Consider the following 26,262-nt stretch of genomic DNA (forward strand, 5'->3'; position numbering starts at 1 on the left):
TTAAATAATATTAAAGTTACAGTATGGTAAATTCTAGGTGATGGAAAATGTTCATCTCCATTATAATCTTATGGAGCCACTGTTAAGTATCTGTCCATCATTGACCAAAATATCATTATGCAGTTGCATGAGTTATAGACTTGCCAATGTGGTATCTTCATCAGTGAATTCCAACAGTACAATTACACGTTCATTGGTCAGATTAGGAAGGATTTTATCCACTATGGTTTCAATGTTTTTGCTTCCTTCTAAATTCATTTATTTTTATTTTTATTTTTATTTTTTTTTTGAGACGGAGTCTCACTCTGCCACCCAGGCTGCAGTGCAGTGGTGCGATCGGGCTCACTGCAAGCTCCGCCTCCCGGGTTCACACCGTTCTCCTGCCTCAGCCTCCGGAGTAGCTGGGACTACAGGCGCCCGCCACTACGCCCGGCTAATTTTTTGTATTCTTTTAGTAGAGACGTGGTTTCACCGTGTTAGCCAAGATGGTCTGGATCTCCTGACCTCCTGATCTGCCCGCCTTGGCCTCCCAAAGTGCTGGGATTACAGGTGTGAGCCACCGCGCCCAGCCCATTTCTAAACTTAGTTGTCAATGCAACAGTGTTGGGAGGGTGAGCCTAATGGGAGGTGTTTAGGTCATGAGTGGCCTGCCTTCATGAATGAATCAATGCTGCTACGAATAGAGCCCGCAGGAGGGGCTTGCCCTTTAGGGTCTTCTGTCATGTGAGAAACAGTGTTTCTCTTCTCCAGAGAATGCAGCATTCAGGGTGCCATCTTGGAAGTAGAGCTGGCTCTCAACAGACACCAAACTGGCTGGCACCTTGATCTTGAACTTCCCAGCTTCCAGAACTGTGAGATGTAAGTTTCTTTACAAATTGTCTAGTCTGTGGTATTCCTTCATAGATGCAAAAGCAGACTAAAGCAGTATCTGTACAATCAATATTAAATTATAAGGTTATTGGGGTTTTCCCAGAATTCTTAGGAACAATCCCAAATCATAAAGTTAACAGAAGTATACAGAGTAATCCCTTTTCCAGAGTACAGAAAATATATTAGCAAGAGCTTTGACTTTTACCGGCACAAGCTTAACTAACATTAATTGATTGACTGAAAAATAATAATGCACCAAACTCAGCGCTTTGTTCAAAATTATCTGAGAATATCATTGTTAAAATATTACACAGCACACTTAAAAGTTATCTCTAGAAATAAGAAAAATGTGAAGAATCTTCTTTATGTTTTGTTCCTTGACTAAAACAAATGATATTAATTCATTATTTACTATTATTTCTCATGGCCTATTTTTACTTTTAAGGCCTTTTTTGGTGTTATAATTTAACATGTCATTATGTATATCACTGAAAATAATAAACTGCCATACACACTACTGCATTTTTCAACAATACTATAAGCATAAAACTGTTTAAGAAATTAGTTTGTGCTCATGAGTTTCGAACTCAATTATAGGATATGCTATATGGTAGTAAATGTGTTTGAAAATACAGTAAACCTTTGTCTCTATGTTTTAAGGATTATTAGGAATGCCATGCCAACAGCTTTCTTATGTGTGATTACATGAGCCTATTGTTAATAGATAATTATAAACTACTTAAATATGAATTATAAATGATAATGGTAGTTTTTACTTCTCAATAACTAAAACTAAAATTTCTTCATTTTCAGAAATCAATATCAAGGTAACTTGACTGAAAAGATCACCCATTTATTAACACTTGGGTAATGTCCAAAACAGTTCCACAATTGACTTGCCAGCAATGACTTCCCAAAGTAATCTGATTGAATTGAAAGAGAAAAGAATTAAAATGAATGAAGGAAGAGGTGAACTATCTGTGTTTAATCTCCAGTTTCATCAGAAATCGATTAACTAGCTGACTTTGGGTCCAAAAGAATTAATTACACTCAGTCTTTAGTATAATTAACAACACTATGGCCATCTCCCAAAATATTCATTAAACAGTCAGGAACAATATGAAATTCAAATTAAAATTGGAAAAGAGATTAAATAGAAGTAGTCATCTCTAAAAGGAATCATACTACATCTGAGATGAAATCATTTGAGCAATACAAAATATGGAAATACATTTTGTGTTACATTTAATTATCATTAATTCCAGCACTGCAAGCTGGCAGCTATTTTAGGCTCATTACAATGACTAAAATGGGCTAGAATGTTAATATGAATCTATCCTCATTGGAATAATGGGAATATGTGAATATGCTTCAAAGTTAAAGAAAGTTTAAGAGTCAAGTTGAGTTTCAGTTAGTTTCCTAAATTTTTAATTGGGGATACACATTATAGAGAAACTGCTGATAATATATTGATAACAATACAATAAACAAAAAAAGTCCAGTGACATTTTCTTTCTGATGAAATTTTAAAATATATACCCTATTTTGTGGTTTCTTAAAAGCAATTTTTGTTTTTGTGCTTCAGTGAATTTAAACACAAACTTTAAACACACTATTTCAACACAAAATGTAAACACACTAAACACACAGTGTTTAGTGACTATGAGTCATAGTATGAAATGCCTCAAAGGAGGGAATGCCTATTGTTTTGTTTGAAGTAAGTAAGCACCCAAACTTGTGGGGATATGCTGTTAGAATATCTTATAAAACTACAAGTTTTTATGATATTTGGGACTTCCTGTTCCTGATTTTTCTACTTGTCTGGCACACTATTTCTTCAGAGGATTATTTAAATAGAAGGATTTGAGGCCTGCATATACATGACGTCAGATGTACATTAAGTACCAGGATATTTCATTCATAGCCAGAGCTCATTAGTTTGTAGTTAAAATGAAAAATTTTAATGTGTGGAAAGATACTAGTTTAACATATTTTGAAAATTGATATATGCTTAATTCTTTTACCAGGGATTGGGTTTTACACGCTGAAGGTGTTAGTATGGTACTGACTATTCGGTTCATTATGGGGATGTGTTGTCATAATTTTCTAACAGAGCAAGAATTTTAAAATGTCCTTATTTCACTTTCGCAAAAAACAAAAACAAAAACAAAAAAAACCAACCTCTTCTTAAAGGCATAACCAAAGTCATTTTTGCAGTTTTGACAGTTGCAGTTTTGAAATGTATATATACTTGAAATACATACATATATTTCAAATATATACACACACATATATATAAACATTTGTATAGACATATGTATATACAAATATTTATATACATACATACATTCACATATGCATCTATGTATTTATGTTCGTTTTAATGCATATAACTTATATGAATGCTATAATAACCTTTTTAAAATGTCCATTATCTTTGTTTTTAAATTTAGAATAGTTATAAAGAATACACAAGAAATTACATTTTTAGAAGCTGGAAGGACAAAAATCCTAAAATAATGGTTTTTAATTACACAGAAAACTGGAATCAGACTTAGAAATGATGACTGATATGAAGCAATTACTTCATGTAATTGGTAGTATATAGAAAGGGCAAAACCATCATTTCTCCAAGTGGACATGAGGAAAGAGGAATAAAAGATAAAAACACTTTGATGGCCCTTGGATCCATGTGTGTTCTAAGCAGTATCAGTGTTTTATGGGGTTTGTAGAGCAAACCTCCAGGCTGCACATTCTCTTGAGCAAGAAAAGTTTACGCTGTGCTTCAGCTCAGCAGCAGCATATCTTCAGACATAGTTCAAACTGAATTTTAGACAGGCTTAAAGGGGAAATAATGGACATGAGGTTAACTGGGAAATATTGCTGAAAAATTTAAGAGTTTTAAAATTAGAGTAATAAAGCAAAGTGTAACAGCAAAAACTAGGAGAAAAAGTAGTTCTGAAATGCCTAGAAAATATGAGATAAATGCAGGAAGACTCATAATCTGACATACTACCTAGAAAAATGTAATTATTAAAGTAAGCTGAATACAGGTGCACCTTTTTATTGCACTTTGCTTTATGGTGCTTCACTGATACGTATTTTTTATAAATTGGTTTGTTGCAACTCTGCATTATGCAAGTCTGTCAGTGCCATTTTTGAACACCTCATGTCTCTTTGTCATATTTTGGTAATTATCATAATATTTCAAGCTTTTAAAATTAGTATTCTGTTTGGTATGGTGATCTGTAAAGAATGATCTTTGATGTTACAATTGTAATTGCTTTGGGGCACCACAAACCACACCCACATAAGACTGAGGACTTAACAACTGTGTGTGTTTTGACTCTTTGATTTATAGGCCATTCTCCCATCTTTCTCCCTCTCAAGACTGCCTATTCCCAGAAATGAAGTAATATTGAAATTACACCAATTAATAGCCCCACAATGGCCTCTAAGTGTTCAAGTGAAAGAAAGAGTTTCACATCTCTCACTTCAAATCAAAAGCTAGAAAGGCTTACGTTTTATGTAGAAGGCATATCAAAGGCTGAGAAAGGCCAAACGCTAGACCTATTTTGCCAATTAACCAAGCCGTGAATATAAAGGCAAAGTTCTTGGGAAAAAAAATGGAAAGTGCTACTTCAGTGAACAAATGAATGATAAGAGAGAGTCTTATTGCTGATATGGAGAATGTTTTAGTGGTATGAATAGAAGATCAAAGCAGCTACAGTATTTCCTCAAACTAAAACCTAATCCAGAGGAAGGCCCTAATTCTCTTCAATTCTCTGAAGTCTGAGAGAGCTGGTGAAGCTGCAGAAGAAAGCTCGAAGCAAGCAGAGGTGAGTTTATAAGCTTTAAGGAAATAAGCTGTCTCTATAACATAAAAGCTTAAGGTAGAGCAGTAGGTGCTAAAGTAGAAACTGCAAGTTATTCATAATTTAGCTACAATCATTGATGAAGGTGGTCACGGTAAACAACAGATTTTTAATGTAGAGATGAAACAACCTTATTTTTGAAGAAGATGCTACCTAGGACTTTCATAGCTAGAGAGAAGTCAATGCCTGGATTCAAAGCTTCAAAGTACAGATAGGTTTGCTCTTGTTAGGAGTTAATACAGTGGGTGACTTAAAGTTGAAGCTAATGCTCATTTACTGTTCTGAAAATCTTAGGACCATTAAGAATTATGCTAAATCTACTCTGCCTGTGCTCTGTAAATGGAACAACAAAGCACGGATGATAGCACATATGTGAACAGCGTGGCTTACTGAATAATGAGCCCACTGTTGAGACCTACTGCTCAGAAAAATTATTCCTTTCAACATACTACTGCTCATTCACAATTCTTCTGGTTACCTAAGTTCTGATGAGGATATACACGGGAATTAATGTTTGTATGCCTGCCAACACAACATCCATTCTGCACACCAGGGACCAAGGAGTAATTTTAAACTTCACATATTATTAATTATGTATATAATTAATAATTATATATATAATGTTATTAGCATATATATATGTACACATACATATATGCCATAACTGCCATAGTTAGTAATTCCTTTAATGGATCTGGGAAATGTAAATTGAAAACAATCTGGAAAGGATTGAAAGGATTTACTTTTCCAGATGCCATTAAGAACATTTGTGAATGATGGGAGGAGGTGAAAAATATGAACATAAATAGGAATTAGGAAGAAATTGATTTAAACCTTCACGAATGACTTCGAGGGGTACAAGATTTTAGTGTAAGAAAGAACTACAGATATGGTGAAGATAACAAGAGGACTAGAGTTAAAAGTGGAGCATGAAGACGTGACTGAATTACTGTAATCTCAGTGGAGAGGAATTGCTTCCCATAGATGGTTTCTTGAAATTGTATCTAATTCTGGTAAAGATGTGGTGAACATTGTTGAAACGACAACAAAGAATTTATAATATTACATAAACTTAGTTGATAAAGCAGTGGTAGGGTTTGAGAGAACTGACTTTTATTTTGAAAGAGGTTCTGCTGTGAGTAAAATGCTATCAAACAGCCTCACATGCTTTAAAGAAATCCTTTGTGACAGGAAAACCAGTTGATGTGGCAAACTCCATTGTTTTTGGTGTGAGGAAATACTGTGGCTGGCTTGGTCTTCTATTCACACCACTAAAACTTTCTTCAGATAAGCAATAAGTCTCCTCCTTATTACTCATCTCTTCACTGAAGTAGCACTTTCCATTGTTCTCTTATTTTAAGAAATTGCCACTGCCCTCCTAACCGTTAGCAACCACCAACCTAAGCAGTCAGCAGCCATCATCATAGAGACAATGAAGGCTGAGAGGATTGTTAGCATTTTTCTAGTAATAAGTATTTTTTAATTAAGGTATGTACATTGTATTTTGTCATAATGCTAATGCACACTTAATAAACTACAGTATTGTGTAAACATAACTTTTATATGCATTGAGAAATCAAAAAAATGTGTGATTTATTTTGTGATATTGGCCTTACTGTGGTGGTCTGTAACAGAACCTGTAATATCTCTGAGGTATGCCTGTATATGGTAAAGAAATATTTGTAGATAAATAGAAATTAAATGTCTATAGATTAGAAGAGGAAAGATGAACTGTAATTAAACTAATCCTCTGAAAAGAAGAAAATGAGAGACTCATCTTAAATTTCCTACATGACCGTGTTTTTCAGGTTGAATTCTAGTATACTCAGGTATTCTTTGGATTCATCAAATCAAAGGCCTATTTTTCTATCACAGTGTCAGTTAGACAGTCCTAAGAATATCATACCATGTTTCACACAGAGTAGATGAAGCATTTGTGCTTTTCAGAAAGGATGCTGAAAAAGAAAATTGTTTTCTTCTTAGTTTATACTTGTTTTTTCGTTATTTTTTAGTAATAAAACATTTATTTGCTATGGTTTTTCAAAAGAAACTCCCCAAAGACACCTAACTTTAAAGGATGTCTTGAAGAGATATAAAAAATATTTTTTGATCCCCATTTTCTATATTCAAAAGACCCAGCTATTATACCAAAATACCAGGGACACTGAGCCATTAAACAACAACAACAACAAAAGTACCATTACAATCAGAAATTGTAATGAAGAATGCATATTTCCATGTAGTAGTTGGTGGCTAAATGTGTCTGCTGGCACCAGCTACTGTTGCCAGGGAAATTGTTATAATTTTCATTTAGGAATTGATTTCCATACTAGAACAAACTTAGTACACTGTTTAACTTGGCTGAATTCCCATTTAATAAAAAACATCCAGTGTTATACTATACATGTAAGTTACATAGTAACTGTAGTTGTAGAATATATAAAATATGTAAATACAGTTTCTTTATTGTACAATATTTTAACCCTTTAATCATACACATATGCAAATGTGTCCTTTATTGTGCATTCAAACTAGAAGAAACTTTGAAAGAGCTTGTCAATATACAAAACGGTCATTTTTCACCATGTTGTAGCTTCTAAAAGGATCTGCTTCAATCAAATCCAGAATTAGCCAGTGATAGCCACATGAGAATAAGCATAATTTTGATGGCATAAAATCAGTGAAAGATACACTCTGGGGAACAAAAGCAAGTTAACAAGTTTTCCATGATACCATGCAAAGGAACAACTAAGATCATTCAAGCAGTATGAGTTTCTAAACACCTTTAAATTCTACAAACACATGGTATCTCATGAAACTGCTACATAATCATGAAACATCTTTTTCATGATATATTTTGCAGACTCTAAGTTTGACTAAGTCCTTTCTTAGACTTCCAACTTTTGGTGCATAAATAACGCTTGCCTCAAAAGTAATTCATAAGTGAACAAACACATTTATTTTAATAATTCATAAAGAAATATGAAGTTTACCACATAAAATGCTGAAAACAGTTAGTAAGTACCACAACGTCAATACAGGTATAATATATTAGTGTTTGGCTGAATTTTGTAAAATCAATCTGAGTCAAATACTCAAATAAAAGAATCAGAACATCAATTTATTATGGTGGGAGAGCAGATGTAACAAACTGAAAGAAGAGCAAATAAAAGACGTAAGACATTGAAGATCTAGAGAAGCAGAAGTATAGGTTGAAAAAATCTGCGGGCAAACTATAAAGTTGCTGTATCAACTGATTTTTACCTTTATAATGTTAGCACACATCTTCTAACAGGAGGTGAGAACAGCAGGAAGCTACTTACCAGTCCCCAAATGAATGAAACCTGTAGTCAGCACACCACAATAAAATCTGTGTGTGATGTCCGCATATTTCCTCAGAGTATCCTCAATTTCTCATAAACTCAGCATACATTGAGCAGGCTTCAGAAAACTTTGTGAACATCAAACCACTCATTCCTCTCAGAAAAGACAAAGTAGACACCACACTATAAAAGTAACAATAACAACAAATATAAACTATACATCATATTCAAGAAAAGCTTCTTCTGCACTAACTTGCTTATCTTGTTGTTGTTCTCAAAAGATGTTAACCTCTAAGATTGTGTTTAATCTTTTCAATCAAGAAGTATTTCCTTTGCCTTCGAAAAATATCTGTCCAGGTCCTTTGCACATTTTATAATCAGGTTTTTATTTTTTGCTATTGAGTTTAGTTCCTTCTACATTTTTGATGTTATCTCCTCCTTACATATATGATTTGCAATTATTTCCTCCCAATTAATAGGTTACCTTTTTATTTTGTAAATTATTTATTTTGCTCGGCAGAAACTTTTTAGTTTGATGTGGTCCCACTTGTTTATTTTTGCTTTGTGGACTATGCTTTGGTATCATGTCAAAAAAAATTGCCAAAACCAATGTCACGGAATTTTATGATTTCTGGTCTTATATTTACATTTTTAAGCCATTTGAAGTGGAATTTTGTGTATCATGTACAATAAGGGTCCAATACAAATGGAAAACATGTATATGAAAAGGTGCTAAACTTCACCGATTATCCTAGCACTACAATTCAAACCACACTGTGATTTCAACTCACAGTTGTTAGTATGGCTGTTATTAAGAAGTCAAGACATAACACATGTAGGTGAGGATGTGGAATAATCAACTAGTACGTTGTGATGAGAGGTAAACTGGTATAGCTATTAAAGAAAATAGTATGAAGTCTCCTCAAAAAAGTAAAAATAGACTTTCCATATGAAATGCAGCAATCTAACTTCTGGATAAATAGTCAAAGGAAATGAAATCAGCATTTCAAAAGATATCTGCAATTTCATGTTCATTACAGCATTAATTTACAATAACTAAGATAGGGAAATAGCCTATGTGCCTTTCAAGAGATGAATGGATAAAGATATATATATATACACACACACACACACATAGATATATGTGTGTGTATATATATAAAAACACACACACACTATGGAATACTGTTCAGCTTTTAAAAAGAAAAAATAAAAGGGTGAAAATGGGTATTTTTGTATTGTTCCATATCTGAAAGTCCTCGGAAGAGCAATTCAGCAAGAGAAAGAAATAAAGGTCATCCAAATTGGAAAGGAAAATGTCAAATTTTCCTTGTTGGCAGACAACATAATCTTACATTTAAAGAAACCTAAACACACCAGCAAACAATTATTAGAACTAATTTAAAAATCTGGTAAAATCCACATACAAAAATCAGCATTTCCATACACTGAGAGTAATCGATCTGAAAATTAAATTAATAAAGCAATCTGATTTACAAACTACAAAATAACAGAATATTTAGGGATACATTTAACAACAGAAAAGATAAATGTCTCTACAGGGATAACTGTAAAACACTAATGAAAGAAACTGAAGAGGACACAAAACTAGAAACATTCTCCTTTCTCATGAATCAAAAGAAATAGTATTGTTAATGTGTCTGTGTACCCAACGTGATTTACAGCTTAAATGAAACCCCTAACAAAATATAAATGACATCTTCAAAGAAATAGAAAAAAAAATATAAAATTTGTGGAAATCACATAAAAATCTGACTAGACAAAGAATCGTGAGGAAATAGAACAAAGTTGGAGGCATCACACTACCTGATTTCAAAGTATACTGCAAAGCTGTAATAACCAACAAACATAATGTTGGCATACAACAACAGCAGCAACAACAATGGAACAGAATAGAGAAACCAGAAATATATCCACACACTTACAGCCAACTCATTTTTGACACAGGTATCAAAATTAAACACTGCGGAAAGTGCAGTCTCTTTTAAATGGTGCTGGGAAACCTGGATATCCACATGGAGAAGAATAAAACCAGATCCCCACATTTTAACATATACAAATATCAACTCAAAATGAAATAAAGACTTAAATACAAAACCTGAAATTATGAAACTCCTAGAAGAAAACATTGGGGAAACACTACAGGACACTGATTAGGGGAAAGATTTTTGGGGTAAGACCACAAGAGCTAAGTACACCAAAAGAACACTAGACAAATGAGATTGTATCAAACTTAAAAGCTTCTATACAACAAAGGAACAATCAACAAACTGAACAAAACGTCTACAAAATGGCAGAAAATATTTGCAAATTATTTATCAGACAAGGGATTCACATCTAGGATACATTAGGAATGCAAACAACACAACATCAAAAAAATAAAAACACAAATAATCTGATTTGTAATGTGGGCAAAATTTCTGAATAGGCATTTCTCAAAAGAAAACATACAAATTCAAACAGGTATCTGAAAAGTTGCTCAACATCACTGGTCATCAGAAAAATGCAAATTAAAACCACAATGAGATATCACCTGACCCCAGTTAGAATAGCTGTCATCAAAAAGTCAAAAAATACGTGCTTACAATGTCGTGGATGGGGGAACCTTATACACTGTTGGTGGGAATGCAATGTAGTACAACAATTATGGAAAGCACTAAGGAGTTTCCTCAAAAAAATAAAATAAAATAAAATGAGAACATCGATATGATCCAGCAATCTCACTGCTGGGTATATTTCCAAGGAAAGAATGTCAGCATATCAAAGGATCATCTGCACTCCTATGCTTATTGCAGCACTATTCACAAGAGCCAAGATATATGATCAGTCTAAGTGTTCATCACTGGATGAACAGATAAAGAAAATGTGGTATATATACACAGTGAAATACTATTCTGCCATAAAAATAATGAAATCTGGTCATTTGCTGGAACTTGGAAGGAGCTGGAGGTCATTATGTTAAATGAAATAAATCAGGCACAGAAAGAAAAATATTGCATGTTCTCACTCATATGTGGGAGCTAAAAAAGTGGATCTCATGCAGCTGGAGAGTACCATGGTGTTTCCTAAAGGTTGTGAAGGAAAGGAGGGAGAGAGGTGGAAGATAATTTGATTATGCATACAAAGATACAATTAGATAGGAGTCAGTTCTACTATTCCATTGTACCGTGAGGAAATTACAGTTAACAAGAATTTATTGTACATTACGAAATAGGTAGAAGAGAATTGTTACGTTTCCAATACAAAGAAATACAAATATTTGAGGTCCCAGATATTCCAATTACCCTGGTTTGATAATTACATTGTATACACATACCAAAATATTGCATTACCCCCAAAATACGTCCAATTGTGATACATCAATAAAACAAAACAAAAATAAACACTAAAATTTTAAAACTTAATTAAAAAAAAAAGGAAATCCTGTCATTCGTTAACAACATGGATGAACCTAGAAGAATTATACTAAGTCAGATAAGCTAGACTCAGAAAGCCAACTATTGTATTATCCCACTTACAGGTGGAACTAAAAAAGCTGAACTCATAGAAACAGAGAGTAGAAAAGTGGTTATCAGGAATTAGGGGTAGGAGGTAGAAAGGGGTGATTAATTTTGGTCAAAGGGTATGAACGTCTAGTTATAAGATAAGTAAGTTCTGGAAATATTAAGTACAACGTGTATTACGTACTTGAAATTTGCTAAGAGAGTAGATCTGAAGTGTTCTTGCTACATATGCACACACAAAATTACTGTGTGAGGTGATGGATGTGTTAATTAGCTTGATTGTGGTAATCATTTCATGATGTACATGTATGTCAAAACATTATGCTGTATGCTATGAATATATACTTTTTTTTATTTCTCAATTATACCTTAATATAAAGTTGAAAAAAGAGAGGCATTTTCTCTCATATATATGTGAAAGGTTAAATACATTCCATGTCCTTAGAGACAGGCACAATGTAGGTCATGGGTCAGCACACTACAACTGTTTTTGGTTTTTAAATGCAATTTTCTTGGAACACAGCGATTCCTATTTACATATTGATTATGGCGGCTTTCCTGCTAAAAGGGCAGAGTTGAATATCTTTGCAACAGAGATCAGGTGGGCCTCAAAGCTAAAAGTAACCAATCAGACTGTTTCAGAAGAAGTTTGTCAACCTTTGTCATGAATGTTGAAAAGGTAGATTTAGAATCCAGAATCTTGAAATTACGTAAGGTCCACTTTCTTTGTTTCTTTCTTTTTATTATTTATATATTTATTTATTTAGAGAAGGAGTTTCACTCTTGTCGCCCAGGCTGGAGTGTAATGGCATGATCTCGGCTCACTGCAACCTCCACCTCCTGGGTTCAAGAGATTCTACTACCTCAGCCTCCCAAGTAGTTGGGATTACAGCCATGTGCCACCACACCTGGCTAATTTTTATATTTTTAGTAGAGATGGGGGTTTCGCCATGTTGGCCAGGCTGGTCTCAAACTCCCTACCTCAGGTGATATGCCCACCTCGGCCTCCCAAAGTTCTAGGATTACAGGTGTGAGCCACCACGCCCCGTGAAAGTTAAGGTCCACTTTCATCTGTTTCATAAGTTACTTCCTTTCTTTGAGCCTTAGTAATAATGCATACAGAGCAAAAATATTAACCATTTACTTATCTCTCTCAAATAGAAATGAAAGTTAAAAGTTATAAAATACAACGCATTATAGATGCAAGCAATGACTATATATTCAACGGGACAATATTGTGTTCTCTTTTTGCTTTGATATCCTTTTGGTTATTCAGCAAATAGTCCTTGGATGCATATGTCAAGTATTCTATTAGGTACAAAATATACAATAGAAAACATAATAGCAATTTTTAAATTTAAGAGATTTAAAATCACATCTCCAGATTATTTAGGATGGGGTAAAAACAGGGTTTAGTGTAACATTAATAAAAGGACTTTGGGATATGCTGACTTTTCCCTAAATGATGTCCCATTACCACACACGCAAACACAGCATAACTTTTTTATGTACACTGTTGTCATTTTCCTCTTTTGAATTTCACTTGAATGCAAATCTGGGTGATTTTATGTTATGGCACACTAGTATTTTTGTAGATTTTTTTTGTCCAACAATTTTTGATATAAATTGCACATTATAAATACTTTATTCTTTAGGAAAAATATGAAGGAATAGATAATATTCTGGCTGCAAAGCAAAAGAACCTTGGCAAGCTTGAAATACAGCATAGTTCCTAATGCATTTGATTTCAACCAACCGATTATCCCAAAAGATGAAATTAAAATACCAAGTTAATTACGACAGGAGGATCAGTAAGCAGAAAATAGGGGAACTTACTTCATCATGTAGAAAATTAATATACATATAATGAGTATAGTTTTCCTTTTATATTTATTTATTTTGTAATGTTTGAAAATATAAAAACACAAGAAAGGATTTTTTTTTCCTGTTTCAGGTTCTTCACCAGGTACCATGTGGCATTTAATTGTCATATCTTCTTCAGCTCCTTTTGGGCATTGCCATTTCTCAGGCATTTCCTATTTGTGATGACCTTGATAATTTGAGAGAGTGATGGTCAGATATTTTGAAGAATCTCCTAATATTAGAAGTTGTCTGATGTTTTCTCCGTAAGTAGGCTCAGATTATAAATTTCGGGGAGGAAGACCATAGGGTGACATGCCATTTTCATCACACCACAACAATGGTACATACCATCTACATCACTTATGACATTTGATGTTGGCTTTGATCAATTGAGCCACCGTGCCAGGCAACAATGGATTTTCTATGTAGCCTTGTTTGGGGGCTTGTTTCTAATAATAAGTATAGCATTTCCTGTTTCCATGTGAATACGGAGTAGCGAGATGAGATCCATTTTATGACAGTTTCTTAGAGTACCCGTTCTCATATCATGTGTGGTATAGAATTATGTCTCTGGCTTCTCAGTGATTACATTTTTCCTCTACCAATGTCACATTCATTTTTCTCAAAGGTGCATTAATCACATCTATCACACTAGTCACCACACATCTTCAGGCTTGCCATCATTCATACTGCTTTATCTTTTGTTTTGGGGGAGAGGACAGCAAGAGTTGGCCTCATTACTCTGAAAAGAAGAGTCTTGCTAGTCCTCATGTGTACACTTCTGCATTTTATATCTTTGTGCACCATTTGGCCTATTGTAAATGATGAAGTACAGAAATAAATTTTCTGCTGACCTGCCCATAATGCATTTCCTGTGCTCTGAACTTTACATACATTTTCTTTTTTATTAATCTACTACTCCCATTTGGACTTAAAGACTGAGTCAGTATAATTACCAATCTCTCTGGAAATCTTTGTTTCTTCCTTTATTTTCCCATCAAAATCTCTGGGTATATAATGAGACATCACAGTATATTATAACCATCAATTTACCTCTCTGGAGGTGGGAGGGCCAGACATTGAGTACAGAGACATGACAAATGCAGGGAAATAGCACGAGAAAAGAAGCGGAACAGGAAGAGGAAATTGAGTTAATGAGGATGCCATGCTAAGACCTATGAGGTTTCTCATAGGTCTTTATGAACAGATTAAACAAATCAGTAATATAATCAGGAATAGTTATATATATATATATATATATATATATTTTGCTGGAGAGGATATAACACTTGAAATTTAAAAGTTTAAAAAGATTATGTCTGTGAGATAAGAGGGTAAATACATTCATATTGAGAAAACTGAAAACACATTATGGCTTGAAATTCTTAGTGTATGCAGAATACAACTTTATTTTGTTTGGGAAGACTAGAGGTATATTTTATTATTAAAATAATAAATCATTAATAATAACAGCAGTAGCATTAACAAAATTAAGGAGCAGATTTTAGATTTCATAGTTGGATTTCTAGATAGCATATTTCCAAGTATCGTCATAGTCACATCAGCTAATCTTTCATTATCATTATACATTAATTGAACTTGTTAGAGAAAAATAACCCTTAAATCATTCAATGTTATATTTAAGTAAAAACTAAATATATACAGAAATAAAACTTCAGAAGCTGTTATTTTCACACATGCTATATGATTATTAATTTCATCTAATATTCTGTACCGCTTGATAAGTAGGATGATTGTACAGAATATTTAAGTTACATAAACAGAAATTTGTATTCTGGAATAATTTCATCAAGAACATCACACATCCTTAGTAAGCAGTAAGTGGTATAGCTGTTGTGTAGTTTTTTAAAAACTTTTTTTGTAGGTCAAAACGAAAGTTTAATTCCATTATAGTTAGCCTCAGTCCATTTTTATCACTCATTGTAACACTGCTCTTCATTAAGGCAAGAGTGTTATTGACCAAAGTTCAATAACTTTGATTCAATTTATCCAACTGTTCTCAGCATGGAAAACAAATAGTAAACTTAATATGGGGGAAAAATAAACTTAATTCATCAATAGTCACATCACTTACGAAGTTTTGTGAATCATCTGAAAATTTGAGTGAAATTTAGTACTTTGTCACTTATCAAAAAATTTTAGGTAATATAATAGAAAGTATTAATCAAACCATACACTTAGGTAATCTATCTAAGTTATAATAAAAAGGAGAACAACAGGGAAAATTTGGGATACTAATTTTGTTTTTAATCAGCCTAATAGCAGTGCTCAGATCAGGATCAAACAGTGACATCATGATTAGTGTGCAGTGTATCTCCTTTATATGTCAATGAGCAAAGCAAGGAACTTTCCTATACAGAATGTTTTTCATTGCCACAAAATTTGTCAAGGCCACAGCTACATGTGATTTCATGAACAATGATATTAATTGCTCAGAGCTGGTATTTTTGACTCATAGGTTTGATCAGTACCAACTTGTAGGGCTAAAAATTTCTGGAAACTAAATTCAATGTTTAGTCAAACCATGTCTAACAGAACACAGAGAAACTGATAATGTGTAGCCACTGGGGTGGGAGTGGGGGGAACTGTCAAATATGCAGGTTGTATTGAAGATAGAAAATCATGCGGGTGTTGTGGTTTTTTGCTTCTGTTTTTATCATTGACTCTGGCATTAGACAGCCCTATGTCTGAATCCTAGCTTTGCCATTCCCTATGTCTAGAAACCTGGGAATTCTACTTGGCTTCCTTGAGCCTCAGTATGTTCACTTGTAAAACAGGGATACATAAGGTATCTATTGCAGGCCACAGGCTTGCTAGTAAGCGGCATAATGCAAAAACATTTGACACAGGGCCTGGGACATAACGAACTAAATAAACATTAAATATATCAGTAACTATTTAATGTCTCTATTTTTATTTTTTGTTATTCTTTGTTTTTTTAACCTTTTATTTTAAGTTCAGGAGTACGACTGCAAGTCAGTTACATAGGTAAACTTGTATCATGGTGGTTTGCTGTACAGATTGTTTCTTCATCCAGGTATTAAGTCTAGTGCCCATTAGTTGTTTTACCTGATCCTCTCCCTGCTCCTACCCTCCACCCTCCGAAAGGCCCCAATGTGTATTCTTCCCTTCTGTGCGTCCATAGATTCTCATTATTTAGCTCCCACTTATGAGAACATGTGGTATTTGGTTTTATGTTCCTGTATTAGTTTGCTAAAGAATGAGATCATAGGTTGGGCATAGTGGCTCACGCCTGTAATCCCAACACTTTGGAAGGTTGAGGAGGGTGGATCACCAGAGATTGGGAGTTCAAGACCAGACTGACCAACATGGTGAAACTCCATCTCTACTAAAAATACAAAAAATTAGCTGGGCATGCTGGTGGGCTCCTGTAGTCACAGCTACTTGGGAGGCTGAGGCAGGAGAATCACTTGAACTCAAGAGGTGGAAGTTGCAGTGAGATGAGATTGTGCCACTCCACTCCAGCCTGGGCAACAGAGTGAGACTCTGTCTCCAAAAAAAAAAAAAAAAAAAAAAAAGGAAAAGGAAAAATGAGAACATGTCCTTTGCAGGGACATGGATGGAGCTGGAGGCCATTATTTTTACCAAAGTAATTTCTCTATTTTGGTATACAAGCAGCAAATAGTAAATGACAGATAATTTGATCTCAAAATTCATGTTTCACAAGGTTGAGAGTCACAGTTGTCTGATTAGTTGATAAGAAAACTTGTATGTATAGGGTTGTGAGTGGATACTTAGCAGTCAGAGACTCTGTGATTTAGGAAAGACAGTTTATCATCTTTAAAGAAGATAAATTAAACTTTAAATCTTTCTGTCAGGGACTGTCCTTGAAAAATTTATCAAGGTAGATAGTTCTGCAAGAAATTTAAATCATAGCTTGAATTACAGTAATTTTGTAAACATAATGCATTTTCTGAGCGCTGTAATTACTTCTTAATTATTTTATGTCGATAGAAATTGAGAAACCCTAGAGAAGAAGTAGTATGGGAATCTATAAATAGTGATACCATGTCATTCCCAAGTTATAACTTGTTTAGAATGCAAACGGTGTTATGCAATTTAAAATTAAATAATTTTGGCATATTCATGTATTAATTGATGAATTCATTTTATTAAATTTGTGGATCTACAAACTAACCTTATTCAAAACTATTATTCAAAACTATTAAAATCATATTCTGTTAAAATATTTAATAACATCTCTCTGTGTTAAAGAAAAACACAGAAAACCTTTACTTTTTTCAAAGATTCATCTTACTGTTAGAGAATTTATGATTTTGACAACTTCAATTAAATATTTTCCATAACCATATCATTTTCAAAGGAAAAAAATCTCTTACAGACTAAATGGAATTCTCTAAAATTTTCTCTTTTGCAACAAAGAGAGTAAATGAAACTCAATGTCACAATCTAGACAAATGGCAGAAATCAGTGCCATCCTTGGAGACCCATGGAGACAGAGGTGGAATGCTTTGTACAATATTGCGAAAAAGGATATAATATACAGAACAGAGTTGGCACAGTGCTTGTGTCACTGTAATCAATAAATGGTAAATATATTAATAATAGTTTATTTGATTTTTCTAATTTTTAAAATTGCAATAAATGGTTGAATTTATATCTCCAATATCAGCAAAAAACTTCACCCCAAACCAAACATGGCATCAAAGCTGATAGTTGGATGTATGTTGACTGTAGCTCCACAAAAACAACTAAGATATATCTCCAATAGCAGATTCTGTTCCTTGCACTATATGGGATCTTTGTTAGATAAAATTAACATATAGTTTTAGGTGTACTAAACAAACATCTCCATGAACTTATCTTTTGCAGATGTATGGGAACTGGTTTTGAAAAGGAGAAAATCATCTACTTGGGTACACAGAAAGAAACATTATAATTTAAGCTTAAAAATACAAATTTACAGGGTGGGCATGCTGGCTAATACCTGTATTGCCAGCAGTTTTAGAGGCCAAGGCAGGAGGATCCTTTGAGGTCAGGAATTCAAGATCAGTCTTGGTAAAAGGGGAAGACCTCTTATCTAAAAAAAAAAAAAAAAAAGTAGCCAGCCATAGTGGCATGCCCCTGTGGTCACAGCTACTCAAGTGGCTAAGGCAGCAGCATATCTTTGAGCCCAGGAGGTTGAGGCTGCAGTAGCCATGATGCTTTGCTGGTGCCAGTGACTTAACTGGTGATGTGACCCTGAACTTCACGTCAGACGATTCTCAGGCCAGGATTACCGCACTTGTCTTCTATCATTACATTTGAACTACTGAGTATCAAGAACATCCAAGTGGACCAAAATGGTACCAAACATAGTTATTTCTGCCTTCAGTCTATAGTAACAGCTCTGCTTCTAATTAATGATCATTATCTGTTAACCCTACCAAGATGATAACCTACCTGCCTGTGGGTCCCTTAGCACAAGTCGACCTAAGAGTCTGGTGGTCACCTATAGTTTATGGCAAAAGGGAGCTAGTTAAGAAACTAGACTGTAAGAACTCTTGTGTCTTATCACTTGACTTTTGATGCCTTTGTCTTTTTAAAATTTCCACCGAGATGCTACACCAATCCAGTGTGATCCCCAGATTAAGCATATTTGGGGTAGACTTGAGCCTAAACTCAGGTAAGAGCCAAACCTAGACAGGTTCATAGCTTGAAGAAGAACCTCCAAATTAGTCTCAGCCTTGATTACCTGGCCCAGTCAACCCAAAATTGCATGTGTAATAAAGGATGTGTCTAAAGCGACAGAATTTTGAAATGGTTTGTTACAGAGAGAAAACTAACTAATACAGAAATTAATACCTGGAAGTGGGTTGCTGCTGTAGCAGAAACCTATATTTAGCAGGAGCATTTCTTTTGGAGTAGTGTGGCTAGACGTGAGAAACCAAATAAAAGGCTGGATAATGAGTATGAAATTTTTATAAATGTTTGTTTGGGAAAATGACTAACCAAAATATTTGGGAAATGACTAGCCAAAATATTTGGGAAAATTGTCATATGTAGTTATTTTTGAAAGAAAATATATACGTGGCATATTTTTAGACTACATAAAAGTAACTTCTGGGCAGAAAGTGATAGAATAAGAACCTGTGGTTGATACCTGAACACAAACCTGAGTAAGGAGCCAAGACCAGGTAGAGTCAAGGCCTGTGGAAGAACTGTCCCCTTATGCCAAGATGACTGAGCTCTTAGTTAACCAAAAAACTTATCTGCAATATCAGAGGACATTCTAGTAAACCACTGATGTTTAGAGTGGATTGTAATTCAGCAAAAGCTAATCCCTAAATGAAAGAAGAATGAGACAGTTGAGCTGGTCTAAATTTCCTGTTGTTGCTCATTAAATAATGCTTGATTTTAAAAAACACTGTAGTCTACAGATGTAATCAAAGCTTGGAAAACAGTGGAAAATAGCATAAAAAAGAGGAAAAAGTAGGAAATTAGGAAACAATGATTGAAATGTAGGGAAAATGGTATGGTGAGGTAAATGGTATCAACAAGTGGGAAGATAATTCTGTGAAAGAAAGAAGTATGGACGCTGGACGAAGAGAAGATGAGGAAAGAGAAAGTCATGACAAAGGTATTGGAGAAAGAGAAAGTGTGGCAAGAAAGGTACAGGAGAACAATGAATGACATTCGAGAACATTCTGTGAATGTGGGGTTGCACAGATTCACTTAATTATAGTCTATAAAATAATATGAAATTATATTAAAAAAGGATTAGAGTTAGTAAAATTTTAGAGTATTGAAATTTTTTGAAATACTCTGCTAAGTTCTGAGAAAGGCATAAATGCTCTGCCTTTAAGTCTAAAACATACATTCACAAGGCACGGAAATATTAAATTAATATCAGTAACAGAATGGTCAGTTGCATGCAGAATAAATACGTGTTTTCACCAATGTTTTTCTTTTGTTTCCAAACAATGTTTTTCAACACAGTAAACTCTGTAGTCACACAATTTCTGCTGTATTAGAAAAAAACAGACACAACTCAATTTTCTTATCCTCTATCAGAAAATAGTTTATTTCGTATATAATTATTGCATGGCAAATAATCTGGCATGTGGCCTTTATTGTTCTTTTTTTAAAAAGCTGTTTAAATGATTCATTACGGATGTGTTACCAGTATCTTGCTTTCTGTGGACTGTGATGATTTCCAGTGAAGTTTAAAAATAAATAAATAACAAGGAAACTTTTAAAAAAATGCACTGGCCTATTGCTTTGGGGTTTGGAGTAATCATAGCAAAAATGCTTTGTTGGCTGATTTCATGTTATGGACTGGGCTCTTTTCTCCAAGCACAGTCATAAAATTGCTTTGCCATTTTTTTCAATTACCAATAAAACCTGTCAAAGAGCCATGCTCAAAAGTGAGTCATTAGCTGAAGTCAGCTCTTTTATTTATATTTAGTGGACCCACAGTACCTTTAGCATTTAATATTCCAACCAAGATGTAAGCATGCAAACAATTATATATTACCCCAATGGCACATAATACTTTAAATATTTTTATTCACCTGCTCCCAATATCATCTATTTAGATCATTCTAAAAAGAGGAAACACTAATCATTTTCTATCGCAGATGCTATTTAGGGAAAATATCTGTCGTATGACAAACTACCATAATATTTGAAGCATAGCATATAATGTAAGCATATGCCAGTCCAACAGAATTGTGTTTATTAAGGTACTTAGGAGATTTTTTGGTTGATTCTGTGGAGGAGATTAAGGTATGTGCTGCAATATTAAATAGTATGAAGATTTTCTCGTGACAAATATGAGGACATACAGCACCTGTTCTTAATTATTAGTGTTGGTGGCAAGAAGGTTGTCACCCACGATCTGCAGCATTTTCAGCATCAAATAAATATGAGAGTGTGGAAGAAGAGTGCTAGATAAAGCAATGACTACAGAGGAGGAAAAGGAAAACCTGGTGAAAAGCCACTTACAGGATGAAAGGGTACAAGTGATGGCGGCGCAGAGCCTGAATGATTTCTACACTGAAAGAACAACTTACGAAATGTCCTGAGCAGTGTCCTTGTCTATTCAGCACATACTTGAACTGTATGACGATGGCAAAGCAGATCTGCTTCCCTACAAATTTCAAAGAATCATAGACCCCCCAGATAAGTAAGGAGACTAGATATGCATCCAATCTACATATTTTGTAGACATGTGGGCAAAATAACACATTTTGTTCACCACGGCCTTACCCCTTTAAAATGGTTATCTGCGATTATACTTTGAAAGCAGCAGACTCCAAGGGGCCCAAAATATATAAGGTAAAATGCCATTTAAAAGCAAAGGCAGTCTTCCGTTGTCGTGATTATTTACGTGTCCATCTGTACTCTGCACAGTGCAAGTTTTGTGCACTGTCCATACAAGTCAGCTAACACACAGTGGTTTAGTGAAAAGAGTAGAGTCTTTGGAACAAGGCAAAGCAAAATGAAAATCATCAGCCATTGTCAGGAGATGCAAGCTTTTCTCCATCAGTTAAAAAAAGCTAACAATACATACAAGACAGGATTATTGAATGGAAGACAATCAATAATGTGGAAATTCTTTCCATACTCTCTAGGAGAATGGTATTTTCCAATAGTTGGCTTCCTTTCCATTTTCTTAGTGCCTTCTTACAACATACATGTCACAAATCTAGGATCTGCTATGTCTAACTACAAAATTGAGGTGAAGATGCTATTGATTAAAAACATGTTCTCTGGAATTTCCATGAAGTTTAGAATGATTTTTGATTGGAGAAATAAATTTGTAGATATTAAAGAGTAACTAAATAAATCAGGATGTGATTATGGACTACACAGTGCCAGATAATAGTGACGCTATTCAGCATAAAAGAAAAACAAAAGTTGGGCTTCCTTGGGTAATCAAGGAAAAAGTTAATGCAGAAGGTAATAGAAGCAGAGCTGAATGGGCAGCATGCTCTATGACATTTACTTTACTGTAAACCACTGCATTAATTCTTATATGGACTGTTGTATCTAATGCATTTTTAGTGTTACCCTCTTGATAAATTCTGAAGCTGTGCAATATTTTGTTTTTTTAAAACAATTCTCAATATTTTATGTGTAAATAGAATAAAATGTTTAATATTTCCTCATAGTGCATAAATATTGCAAATGCATATATTCAGCTATGATGCAAACAATATTAAAAGATCTGTAAAAAATGTCACAATGGTTGCAGGAAAAGAAAGAGAGTAATACCAATATTCAAAACTTTTTTTTCCATTTTATTTTTATTACATATTGGCTAACTGGTTACTTCATATATTTATTCTAACAAGGCCCCAAACGAATTAAAAATGAAAAGCCTCTTGATCTCAGTCCTCCATATTTCCTGCTCTTCTGGCCTTTTCCATTTATAAATTATACAAATATTCAAACAAACACTCAAGCCAATCACTCTGGGCTAATCATTAATTTCTCTCTTTTCTTCAAACCACATTCAATTCATTGACAAATGCTCTTAGCTCTACCACAAAAGTGGGTCTTGTTCCAAACATTTTTGTTTCAATGATAACATACAGCACAACAATTTCTTTTTTCCTTCTTTCTTTAAACTTACAAATCACTTTATTTGGGGGAACACATAAAGATTATATATTCAATATTATGTCTTATTTTGAGGGAACAAATGCACTAGGTATGATTTGACATAATCAAGAAACTGAATACACTGACCTAATACATTTGTTTCAATTATTTTATAAATTTTAGTGTTAATGGAACTAAAAGAAGAAAGATATTAATGCCATTTCTATTTCCAAGTTTTTTTTTTTTCTTTCAGTTTCAGGGGTACATGTGGAGGTTGTTCCTATAGACACGTTGCATGTCATGGGCATGTCATGGGGTTTGGTGTACATATTTCATCACCCAGGTGATAAGCACAGTACCCGACAGATAGTTTTTTGATTTTTGTCTTCCTCCTATCCTCCACCTTTAAGTAGGCCCTGGTGTCTATTATTTCCTTCTTTGTTTCATGTGTATGTACTCAGTGTTTAGCTCCCACTTATAAGTGAGAACATGTGGTACTGGGGTTTCTGTTCCTGTTAGTTTGCTTAGGATAATGGCCTCCAGCTCCATCCATGTTGCTGCAAAGGACGTTAGCTCATTCATTTTTATGACTGCATAATACTCCATGGTGTATATGTACTACATTTTCTTTAGATAGTGTACCACTGATGGGCATTTAGATTGATTCTATGTCTTCGCTAATTTTTTTTTTTTTTTGAGATGGAGTCTCACTCCGTTCACCCAGGCTGGAGTGCAGTGCAACCTCCACCTCCCGGGTTCAAGCTATTCTCCTGCATCAGCCTCCTGAGTAGCTGGGATAACATGCGTGCACCACTATGCCCAGCTAATTTTTGTACTTTTAGTAGTAAAGACAGGGTTTCACCATGTTGGCCTGGCTGGTCTCGAACTCCTGACCTCAGATGATCTGCCCGCCTCGGCCTCCCAAAGTGCTGGGATTACAAGTGTGAGCCACCACGCCTGGTTGTGTTTGCTATTTTGAATAGTGCTATGATGAACATACACATACGTGTGTCATTATGCTAGAATGACAACATATTCCGTTAGTGTATATACCCAGTAATGGAATTGCTGGTTGAAAGGTAGCTCTGTTTTAAGTTTTTTGGGAACTCACCAAACTCCTTTTCGCAGTGACTAAGCTAATTTACACTCCCACCAGCAGTGTGTAAGCATTCTCATTTCTTCACAACCTCACCAGCATATGTTATTTTTTGACTTTTTAATAATAGGCATTCTGATTGGTGTGAGATGAGATCTCATTTGCTTTTGCTTTGCATTTCTCTAATGAATATGATGTTGAGCTTTGTTTCATATATTCGTTGGCCATAGATATGCCTTGTTTTGTAGTATCTGTCCTTTGCCCACTTTCTAATAGGGTTTTGTTCTTGTTAATTTGTTTAATTTATAGATGCTGGATATAAGACCTTTGTAAGATGAATAGTTTTCAAATATTTTCTCCCAATTTTTGAGTTGTCTATATACTCTGTTGGTAGTTTATTTTGCTGTGCAGAAACACTTTAGTTTAATTAGGTCCCATTTGCCAATTTTTGCTTTCGGTGTCTTCCTCAAGAAATCTTTCCTGATGCCTATGTCTAGAATGGTATTTCCTAGGTTTTCTTCAAGAGTGTTTATAGTTTTGTGCTTCATATTTAAGTCTAATCCATATTGAGTTGGTTTTTGTATATGAGGTAAAGAAGTGGTCCAAATTCAATTTTATGCATATGACTAGCCTGGTATGCCAGCACCATTTATTGAATAGAGAGTCCTTTCTTCATTGCTTGTTCTTGTCAACTTTGTCAACGATCAGGTGCTCGTATGTGTGTGGCTTTCTTTATGGGCTATTTTGCTTCTTTGATCTATTTGTCAAATTTTGTACCAGTACCATGCAGTTTTGGTACTGGTTTTTAGACTTGTAATATAGTGTGAGTTCAAGTAATGTGATTCCTCCAGCTTTACTCTTTTTGCTTAGGATTGTTTTGGCTCTGGGGACTCCTTTTTTGTTCCATATGAATTTTAGAATATATTTTTCCAATTCTGTCAATAACGTTCTTGATAGTTTGATAGGAATAACACCGTATATGTACATTGCTTTGCACTGTATGTCCATTTTAACAATATTGATTCTTCCTATTCATGAGCGTGTAATGTTTTCCCATTTGTTCATGATATCTCTGATTTGCTTCAGCTGCATTTTGTAATTCTTGTAGAGATCTCTTACCCCCCTGGTTAGCTTATTCCTGAGGTTTTTTTTTTTTTTTTTTTTTTTTTTTTTTGTGGCTACTGTGAATGAGATGTGTTCTTGATTTGGCAATCATTAGTGTATAGAAATGCCACTAAATTTTCTACTGAAGTGGTTTATCAGATCTAGTACTTTTGTAGACAGACTATGGGGTATTCTTTTTTTTTTTTTTTTTTTTCCAGACAGAGTCTTGTTCTGTTGCCCAAGCTGGAGTGCAGTGGCATGATCTCAGCTCATTGCAATCTCCACCTCCAGGGTTTAAGCAATTCTCCTGCCTCAGTCTCCCGAGTAACTGGGACTATAGATGTGCACCACCATGCCTGGCTAATTTATTTTATTTTATTTTATTTTTATTTTTAGTAGAGAAGGGGTTTCACCATGTTAGCCATGCTGATCTTGAACTCCTGACCTCACGCAATCCGCCCGTCTCGGCCTCCAAAAAGTACTGGGATTACAGGCGTGAGCCACCGCACTCAGCTGCCTATGGAGTTTTTTAAGTATAAAATCATATTTTGAGCAAGCAGAAATAGTTTGAATTTCTGTCTTCCTATTTGGGTTCCTTTCATTTATTTTTCTTACCTGATTTCTCTGGCTAGGACTTCTAGTACTATGTTGAATAGGCGTGATGAGAGTGGACATCCTTGTCTTGTTCTGACTGTCAAGGGAAATGCTTCTAACTTTTGCCCATTCAGTATTATGTTGGCTGTGGCTTTGTCATAGATGGCTCTTACTATTTTGAAGTTCCTTCAGTGCCTAGTTTGTGGCAAAATTTTAACATGAAGGGATGCTGAATTTTATTGAAAGCCTTTTCTGCATCTATTGAAATAATCTTGTGATTTTTGTTTTCAGTTCTGTTTATGTGTTGAATCAAATTTATTGATTTGCATATGTTGAACCAATCTTGCATCCCAGGAAAAAGCCTACTTGACGGTGGTGGATTAAATTTTTGATGTGCTGATGGATTTGGATTTCTACCCCTA

General features: G+C 34.5%; 1 long non-coding RNA gene across 1 annotated transcript in view; it reads left to right on the forward strand.

Moving 5' to 3' along the window:
• Positions 1-4,623: 4,623 nt before the first annotated feature.
• Positions 4,624-26,262, forward strand: part of LOC144336440 (uncharacterized) — a 33,734-nt gene continuing 12,095 nt past the window's right edge. Inside the window, exon 1 of the long non-coding RNA XR_013408244.1 lies at positions 4,624-4,709. This is a non-coding gene — a long non-coding RNA (uncharacterized LOC144336440). The remainder of the gene's footprint in view (positions 4,710-26,262) is intronic.

This window comes from Macaca mulatta, chromosome 18 (assembly GCF_049350105.2).
Source record: "Macaca mulatta isolate MMU2019108-1 chromosome 18, T2T-MMU8v2.0, whole genome shotgun sequence".
NCBI lineage: Eukaryota > Metazoa > Chordata > Mammalia > Primates > Cercopithecidae > Macaca > Macaca mulatta.